Raw genomic sequence first — 7,608 nt, 5'->3', positions numbered from 1 at the left:
ATATGTAGAAACCTTGTTTTCAAGATTTGTCAATTTGGTTCTTGCATAAAAATTACCCAAAACAGATCATTTTTCAATTTACTATGGATTTTCAAATATAGTCAGTCAACTACCTTAAACATGAACTTGTAATTTGAAGCATAAGAACATGTCATTAGGGTATTATTTTAAAAAATCGGAATTTTTTTAAAAACTTGTAGTGTTTTTTTTTTTTTAACGAGAAATATAAGTTTTATTGATCTATGTACATGTTCACAAATACTCTAGGCATACCTGGGCAGTCATGATCAAACTATGCATAAATAATATTGATCTAAAGACCCCGATGCTAATGACTTGAATTGAATCAAAATGTGAGGATATAATGAAAATATTACCTTGTAAACATGTGTTTGATCCGTGCTCTCGGATTGCATTTTAAGATCTTTAAAAAGTAGCTTATTACGGGCTGTCCACATTTGGTTAATAGTGTGTGCTAATGCAACTCTCTTTGCCTTGCTTTGCTAAGTAGTCCCTCGTCCCTCCTTCTTCGTCCATTTCAAGGCACTAGCAGTTGTAGTCATGGTTCTTTTGACACCCAACCCAGCTCTAATTTTTCCCCAAATCTCTGAACTTATGACACATTGAAAGAACAAGTGTTGGCAGATTTAGCTGTAGTTCAAACGCATATGTATCGTTAATGTTCATATATTGCAGGGGGTATTTAGCCAGAAGTTCGTGTTTTTGCACTAAGTCAAAGGATGAAAGAATGCATGAGGGTGACACATGAGTTCCAAACATCCTTTTCCCAGCTCACAGTAGCCCTTGTGGACAGAAATAATCATAAGCCATGGTAATGCTTATGTTATCTCCTCGAACCCAATTTGAGATTTTTAGGGTGGCTGCCTATGATGTTCCCTCAGATTGCTTCAACAAATCTGCAATAGAAATCAGTTTCTTGAACAATGGTGAATCATCCGTTTTAGATAAGCATTCCTGTATGGCTGTCTTTCTCAAAAACTCATAGCTTTATTTTGAGTGAATTGCCTAAATGATCACTGAACTTTACAAAAGGTTTTCAAGGGGTTATTGAACTTTACAAAAGGTTTTCCAGAAGTCACCGAACTTTCCAACCCCTGAACCACCTTAGAGCCACAATTTATGGACCACCAAAATCCATCCTCCGGCCACCAGACCGACATACCACCTTGAAGCCCTTGTTTCCCTCTTCGCAACCAATTCATAACACCAACCGATGTGGCCAAAAATTCAAGCCAAAATGGGCTGGAACAACAAAAAAATGAAGATTTCGACCATTTTTCGTGCTTGGTCAACCCATTTTGGCTTGAATTTTCGACAAAATCGATTGGTGTTATGATCGAAACTTGAGTGTGTTGTGAAGAGGGAAACGAGGGCTTTAAGGTGATATGATGGTCCGGGGGCCAAGGTGGCCCTCCAAAACTGGTGACTCGTTCACTTTCGGCCATTTTTGTGCTTAGTTAGCCCATTTTGGCTTGAATTTTCGGCCAAATCGGTTGGCATCATTACCGAAACTTGGGTGGGTTGCGAAGAGTGAAGCAAGGACTTCAAGGTGGTATGTCGGTCCGACGGCCAAAGTGGCCGGAGGGTGGATTTTGGTAATCCATAACTGGTGGTTATAAGGTGGTTTAGGGGTTGGAAAGTTCAATAACTTCTGAGAAATTTTTTGCAAAGTTCAGTGATTATTTAGGTGATTTTTAAGGTTCAGTAACTTCTGAAAAGTTTTTTGCAAAGCTCATTAACCATTTAGGTGATTTATAAAGTTCAGTGATCCCTTGGAAACTTTTTGCAAAGTTCAGTGACTAATTGGGCAATTCACTCCTTTATTTTAGCATAGATGAGTTTCTAATTGGACAATGTGCATTCTAAATATTTTCGAAAATTTACGATGTTTCGTATACTTATTTGTTGGAATACAGTAAATGAAACAAGCCGAAAATAGTGAATTGCAATAGAAATTCTCCAATTTGGGTCGGAGACGAACCACAATTACAATTAATTCCAATTCAATGCCTATTCTACTGTCCAAGGACATATTTATAGCTTAGACTCCTAAACAAACTCCCTAATTTCAAGCCATATTCTACTTCACTTGGACCTGAAGACAAGGAACAGATAAGATATCCCCAGTTACTTCCAGCAGCTTTTGGATTGGCCGGCCCTCTTGTTTCTGTGGCTAACATAGCCAAATATTGGGCTTCCTTATTCTTCGAGGCCCACCATTATTTCTTAAGATGTAAATGTATTACTATTTCATGTTATTTCAATGTCAATTTAGGGTTCCGTAAACATAGAATGTCTAACTTTTCCGCTTTAATTTGTTTTCATGTGGCACTTATATAATTATCAAAGACTTTTCACTCGTTAATCTCGTCCATTGAATATAACTCAGTAAATGATGGTATGACAATAAAGTCCACAAACACATCGAGATTTGTTATTGAAATAATCTTGATAATAGATCATTACCGAGTCTTTGTGGGTTTGGAATTTTAAGTGTATAAGTTTTAGTATCTGTTTAGTGGGGATTAAAATCAAATTTTTAGTAAATTTTGATGAAAGTTGATAAAATGCTTGGTTAAAAAGTTGTAGATCGTATACAATGTATGATTAAAATTAGTTGTTGACTTTAACTTAGATTAAGGCCATGTTTGACTCACATTTTTTCTTCAAAAAATATATTTTTAAACAGTGATTTGATATCATTTTAACCACACATTCTTCAATAAAATAATATTATTTGCAAATTTAAAAATTGTCCTTATTTTTTTAATCACATATTTGCCTTCAATACACTATTAAAAATGCATTTTTATTAAAATAATGTGGCTCAAACAAGGGCTAAAATCTGAATTTTAAATTGTACCAAACAAAAACTTAAGGCCTGTTTGATAGACTTCTTTTTCCATGGAAAATATTTTCCATCAAACTTGTATGTTTGATGGCCAAAATTTTTCATGGAATTGATTTGCAATTAACCCCCCATGTAACCACATTTTCTTGATTTTTAAGGAATTAATTTTCCTTTGGTTTTGGTGGGGAATTGGGTTTTCTAGCTTCCTTTTTTAAAAATAAATAAATAAATAATTGATAATGAAAACAAATTTTATCCAAAATTGTAACAAATTCTATCTATTTAATTAACAATTTTCATGAAAAACTAAGTCAAATGAATATCAAAAGATCCAAATTTCAACATTTTTCAAGTGAGAAATTATATTAATCAAACATATTTAATTAACAATTTTCAGTAAAATAAGTTATAGGCAATTCAATTCCTTGAAATTCGTTTTCTTTTTGTCCAAATTTCATTCTTGCAATCAAATGAACCCTTAGTGATTGTAATACAGTGAAATTTCTAGGTGGATTTGCAATAACTAGCATTTTTAAGGTGTTTTTAGCCATTACAAAGCATTGTTAAACTAAGGCCTCATTTGGCTTGCAAAGACGCTATCGTTTATCCTACCAAAATACTGACAAGATTAACCATTACCTTTCTTTTGATAAAGGTGAACTAATGGAAAAAAAAAATAATAATAATAAAAAAAAACATAAAAAAAAAAAAAAGGATGGCATCATTGAATATCACCGTTGTATATAACCCCTTAGTGATCATTCTTTAAAAATAAAAAAAAAATAAAAAAAAAAGAGAGAGAGAGAGAAAAAAAAAGAAAAGAGTTTTGAATAGTATTTTAGGAGAATGTTTGGTTAAAAATTAGGAAAATTTATGAATTTACGAGCAAAATATTTTATTGTATGAACGTATAGTTGAAAACGATCTTGTAAAAAAAAAAAAAATTAAAAAATAATGAGAATAAAAAATGGGCAAAATAATCATCTAACTAATCATTATTTCAAAAACTAAGCCCTTATTTAGTTCTCACTATTTTCAAAATACATTTTGTTTTCTTTTTATTTTCACCATACATTATTCAATAAAATAATATTTTAAGCAAATCAAAAAAAATTTCTTACTTTTTAATCACACATTCTTTATCGAAATACTATTCCAAAATACATTATTTCAAAAAAAGGGACTCAAACATGCTATAAATCTTCAACAATTAAAGAGTACCAAATTCTTCAATTGATCTTCAGTCCTATCTATACAGCTAAGACAACAGCTAAAAATCAAAGTTGTCAGTGAATATTACGATCATATATGGTGTACATCAAATTTGACAGTTTGTCAAGCGGCGGCAAATTGTCATTCATCAATGAAAAGAGAAAGGGTTTTTTCTTCCATAATTTTTTGAAAGTCAATATCAACAATGATGTTAATGGAAGAATGTACAAATGACAAGATACTAAATATTAAGCAAGGTAATATAGTCGTCTTAAGTGTAAGACCCTCAATATATGGAACACCTCCAAAATTTAAAATTTACTTATTTTTTAATGTAAAATTATGTTGGCAAGTGATATCAATAAAAAATAAATTTAAATAAAGAGTAAAGACTGATTGTAATTAGCAATATTAAAAATATAATATTTTAGCAAAATTAATTTATCAACTAAAATTTCGTCAATATATAAATTAAACAAAAATATAAAGATTAAATACTAATAAAAAATTTGTTGAGAAACTTGAAGATCATACCTCTCATAACACTTGTGGATAATACTCGAGTCCGGGTATCAACTTCTTTATTTACTCGCTCTATGATATTTTAATATTTATTTTGTTTTTCAAAACTTGATTATTTCTCTGTATGCTTTCCCCTGACTTATTTTAGTGTGGAAATTTAAGATTTAATGGATACAGTGCGTTTCTCCAAACTTGGTGGTTCTCGTGACTTACCTAATTCATTTGCTATTTTACTGTTTGAACCTTACCTTCCTGCTGTCATGTTGGATTTAGTTTTCGTGGTAATTTATTATTTGCGGACACTTTACCAAACTTGTTTAGCTCCATAGCTGAAACGTGGAAAGAAGATTTACTTGCAGTTAAGTTGTCAGTTTGAGGACAAAGATTTTATCTTGCCTGATGTTTGTTGTGATACATTCTGGGTACCTAATATTTGGAAATCTTAAGGTGCACTCAAACTGTCTAGTACGCTATAGCATCAACAATGCATCTTGATTTAAGAAGAAATTCTCAGCTGACTATTTTTAGAAGTAATTGAGTGGAGAAACATTCATCTATAAGGAAATTTGTATCCTGCTCTGGAGTCTGTGTCGATTGATGCGTTGCTGTGAAAACCCCTACTGCTGAGTCCTGCTTGCCTCTGACTTATTAACTACAAAAATATGTCGAAAAAAATTGAATATGCATTTTGATACGGGTGTAAAGGTACACAGTCAAGTATAGAAAGCATGAAAGTGGATATTACAGACTTTGGCCATATATGTCCCTCTATTCTCTTTGTGTATTTTCTCGAGTTACTGACATGAATCAAGTGTGAATGAATCTGGCCCGAGTGTAATCTCCAATTCAGTTACAAAACTAACTAAAAGGAAAATACATTTCTGTAAGAAAGTTCTTTCACCTGCTTGTAAGATTACTGCCGAAATGGGTCTTACGGGGTTAGAGCAGCCCTGTCTTCATATGGACTGGCAGTCCTGACATATCGTTGTACCCTTTTTTCCATGATTGTGCCTTGTTCATGTACTAAAATCTATATCTGCATATCCTGAGAATCTGGTTAAAAAAACTAGGGGATCCATATAGTCGAGGAAAAAGCAATGGCCATGAAATTATGTTCATTTTGGTGAATTTATGATTAACCACACGCAATGCTGTGACAACTATGTCGAATGGATATCTTCGCAATAGCTAAATCTGAGTTCAGTAGTGCTATACCCTAGAACTGAATTTTCTCCTCTCTTTAAACCTCTACCTGGACAAGGACAGTTTTTATTATATCTTGATTTCATTCCTACCTTGCATGAGAGCTCGACGGAATAAGGAATAGCACCGCGATGCAGTCTATCGACAGCTTTATGTTTCCCTGTGTAAACTGCTTGTTGTCCTGTCTTGCACGATGTTATGCACAATGCCAAATAATGGAACCTATTTTTGATGCAGCACCAATAGGATGATTAATAGAAATAGAAGAAAGATTCAGAAAAAATGGAGAATTAAGAAAGGAGATAGAAGAAGAATTCAATAGAAGAAGGGGAAGGATGCGCCATAAGCCACCAAAATAATTATTCATTCATCATCAACTGTCTCAAATGAGACAAAATAGAAATAAATAGCAGAACACAAACTCTAAAGAGAAGGGCTTGGGCCAAACCCACTAAACAAGCCCAATAACGAAAACATAAACAATAGTTCAAATAAAATATAACTAATAGTCCAAATAGAAAATAAATAATAAATGGATGTCCGCATCAACTCTCCCGGGGTGGGAGAAAAACTCGACCCCGTCGAGTAGATAAAGCAGAATGTTGCACTGAATCTGATGCGAAAGGCTCCAAGTCATGCCATGGGGGACGATCTTTCTTGATGACCAAATACCGAAACTCCACAAATGATAACAAGGATAGTTGTAGCTTATCCTCAAGGATATGATCCAACCAAGGAGGACGATCTTTCTTTGTAATCACATACCGATATTGAACTCCCAATAGTAAAAATTCATGCCACTCATCTCCAAAATCTTCCTCATTGGTCAACACAACTTGTTTATCTAAAATAGCATCAATTACATCTTTGTGTGCTGTGATATGTGTTATTAGAGTGAAAATGGTAATATATTTAGGTTGGGGATCCACATAAGGAAGTAGAAAAGGATCATCAAGGAAATTAAAAAGGCCCTTGTAAGTAACTAAGTCTTCAATATATAAAGTAGAGTGGTGGCCAAAATGTGATGAAAAATTAATGACATGTGCGTATGGACCAACATGCTTTAAAACTTTAAAAGGACCAGCACTACCGGCTTGCAATATAACATAATCCCCAATATGAAATTGAAAATATTGTTTATGCAAATCAGTTTGAAGTTTATATAATGCATTATTTGCGTGACGTTGTTTATTGATTTTAGTATGCAAGTCATGAAGATGATGCACAAATACTTCAACTGATATCGACACACTAGCATGTGGGGACATGGAAATAAGGTCTAACGGCCGCCTAGACTTATAACTATGAACAGCTTCAAATGGATTCAAACCTAGAGACCAATTTACAGAATTGTTATACGCAATTTGAACAGTTTGGGGAATCAAGTCCCAATTTCTAAGATTTTTCTGGACTAGAGATTTGAATAAATTGCCAGGACTTTGGTTAACGACTTCATTTTGACCATCAGTTTGAAGTTGGTCAGTAGTGGAGAATGTTGATTTAATGCTAACCACAGGCGACTGGATTCTCCAAGGGTGGCCAGTGAAATCATCAAGCTCTTTAAGTTGTGCAAGGGTATGACATATAACATGTGACCGAGAGTTGTCAGAGATAAGGGGTATAGTATCCAAAGTCTCGAAAAGAGTCTGAATTCCACCTAAGGAAGTGTCTTCACTATCATCCAAGTCATCAAAATCTTCAAGTTTAGGTTCATAGACTAGATCTTCTAATGGCATATCTATTACATTCTTTCGTTCTTCCATGACTAAGGTTCGATTAGTACATTTGGAAGAAATGTG

The 7,608-nt window shown here is 33.5% G+C and overlaps 1 protein-coding gene across 1 annotated transcript in view; it reads left to right on the top strand.

The window, feature by feature from the left end:
- Positions 1–4,609: 4,609 nt before the first annotated feature.
- LOC111401973 (protein MID1-COMPLEMENTING ACTIVITY 1-like) overlaps positions 4,610–7,608 on the top strand; it is a 9,511-nt gene continuing 6,512 nt past the window's right edge. The window contains exon 1 of the mRNA XM_023029973.1: positions 4,610–4,653. The gene's annotated coding sequence lies outside the window, so the exon portion shown is untranslated. The remainder of the gene's footprint in view (positions 4,654–7,608) is intronic.

Source organism: Olea europaea, chromosome 10 (genome assembly GCF_002742605.1).
Source record: "Olea europaea var. sylvestris chromosome 10, O_europaea_v1, whole genome shotgun sequence".
In the NCBI taxonomy this organism is placed as follows: Eukaryota; Viridiplantae; Streptophyta; class Magnoliopsida; order Lamiales; family Oleaceae; genus Olea; species Olea europaea.
The sequence above is the reverse complement of the archived record's forward strand: the minus strand, read 5'-3'. Positions and strand labels throughout refer to the sequence as shown.